The sequence below is a fragment of the Malurus melanocephalus genome, unplaced genomic scaffold (assembly GCF_030028575.1).
Source record: "Malurus melanocephalus ecotype Western Australia unplaced genomic scaffold, MMel_1.1 scaffold_949, whole genome shotgun sequence".
NCBI lineage: Eukaryota > Metazoa > Chordata > Aves > Passeriformes > Maluridae > Malurus > Malurus melanocephalus.
Window position 1 is genome coordinate 68,184 of NW_026624181.1, and position 2,453 is coordinate 70,636.

A 2,453-nucleotide genomic window follows, 5' to 3' on the forward strand; every position below is an offset into this window, starting at 1 on the left:
AAATCTCTCCGTGAGTCCTTCCTGCTGGCCCTGGCTCATTTCTGCTCCGTGCCTGAGGATTTTCCAGGCAGGGATTGCAGGAAGGTGCTCAGCTGAGGTGAATACAGGCTCTGGGGCTTTGAGGGGAGATGATTGTCCTCAAACTCAATCTCACAGTTTATCTAGAAACCAAAAACATTCTGCTGATGCCTTGGGATTTTAGCTTCTATATTTTCATCTATCTGTAATTCTTYAGTGTTTAACTCCAGACTCCACAGACAGTGCTGAGCTCCTGYTCTCCCAKTTTTACACAAAACAATTCCTCTCAAGGACACCTCACTGTGCCAGGCYCCAAGAGATGGAAACAACAGARAATTGGGGGAGCCAASTTGGAGTSAATGACTGCATTGGCTGAGCTGCAATTGGAGGATTCAGCCCCGATTTTGTGCAAATGGACTAAAGTGRGAAAGGGTGAAAAACTCATGAGCCATTGTCCATTGTGGGTAGGCTGGGAATGCCTTGGATGTCCCTGAAGGCTCTTCCATAAATAGAACTGCTTTTTATTCTCTGAATTTTGTCCAGCCCCTGTTTCAGGTAAGCCAGATTTAAGAATCACTGCCCTCCTCTACGTGCCAGTTTTCCCACTGGCTCTGTGGAGTGGGATTTCCACCAGAGAGAAAAAAGGGAGACCTCAGGCTGGAGAGGAGTTTTGGCCTCGAGCAGACTCTGGTGAAACCTCTCATGGAATGGTTTGGGTTGGAAGGGACCTTAAAGCTCATCCATTTCCACCCCAGGGTGCTCCAARCCCTGTCYRACCYRGCYTTGGACACTTCCAGGGCAGTGTTAGAAGGATATAAACCCATCCCCACTGCAACCATTTGAGGAGCCCCTGAATTCAGATTTTGGGAGCCAAGGCCCTCTGCAGGTGCCACTCTTTGCTCCAGCTCAAACTGGGTTAAACTCAGCTCAAACTGCCCAGTTTTCACAAAGTTAAACTTGAGGGCTGGTGCCYCTGGCCTCAGAACCCCAGGGAATTTGTTCTCCTGTTTTGGTTGGGACTTAGGGTTTCAAGGAATGAATGTTACTGTGCCCAGACCTCGTAGAAATCACTGGAGCTGTTTTTAAACCATGAATGGCTCTTAAAGCAGAACTTCAAGACACTGAACTACCCCTCAGCTGCCCAGCTGTGCCTCTAACCCATCATTTTCTATATCCAGACACACAAACACAGCCCTTTGTCCTCTTGAGGCAGAGTCTGGCTTTTCCCTGAGCAGACAGTGCTTGGTGTTTTTCTCCCTCTGATCCATAAATCCACGAGCACTGTGGTTGAGGGGTCCCCAAAGGTGACCTGAAGATCCTTTTCCTTCTCCTGGGTCCTGGCACAGCTTCCACCCTGAACAAGTTGGGTTTAAGATCCCTCAGACAGCCCAGGCTCTCTCTCCAAACCCTTTTCCCCAAGGGTGGCCACTCTTAAACCACTCCAAGCATTCAAAGCCACCCTTGCTGTCCCCAAGGTCCCCAGCTGCCCTTCCACCCCTCCTCCCTCCTCAATCTGCTCAAGTCAGAGCAAAACCACAGAAAGGGAAAGCAAATTCCCAGCTCCTGTCCACAGGGAAAAGGTCTGGGGAGTTCATTATAAATTCCTGCATTGGAACCATCAATAATTCATCAATAATTCATCAATAATTCAGGGAGCTCTGAAACTGAGCTGGAGAAGCACCCGGGGTCAGGGGGGCCAAATCATGAAATATTTGGGATACAGCACTGTCACCTCTGCATTTCCAGGGCCAGGCACCAGATTTTGGTTCCTCATCCTTCCTCCAGTTTTGTTGACAGATAAAGGTGGCAGGATCCTGCCTCTCTCCTGGTCTGAAGCCACCAAGCTCCAGGTTTCCCTCCCAAAAAAACACAAATCCCACTCTCCACCTCATCCCACACTCAGCTCTGAGCTTTTCTCTGCCTTACCTGGGTAAGGTTCTGAATTTGCTGGAACAGGTTTTTATTCATGGGGTTGGAGTTGGAGCACCCACACAAATGCTCCACTCTTCCCATCCTTGTGGGGTGGAGCTGCCACATCTTCCTGAACGTCCCTTAAATTCAGGGGGAAGGGAAACTGAAAGGAAAAASCCTGGGGGTGTATTTCACTAAATTGTGGGTTCAGCCCATCTTTGGATGCATTTCCCATCAGCTGAGCTTCTGGAAGGACTCAGCAAACATTTGCAGAGGCTGATAAAAACGGGGTGTGGGCTCCTAAACCACGTAAAGGGGACGAGGGGACATCCCACCCACAGCACAGAGCACCCCATGTGGTTAAAATCCCAGGCAAAACTCACACAGGGCTTAAAATTATTGCCCTGACCACCCCGGGATGTGTCTCCATCCCGATTTAACCACYCATGCCAGACTCTAGKGGMTACTAGGAAGAAAATTAACTCTATCCCAGCCAAAACAGCTGAGCTCGAGGATCTTAGAGG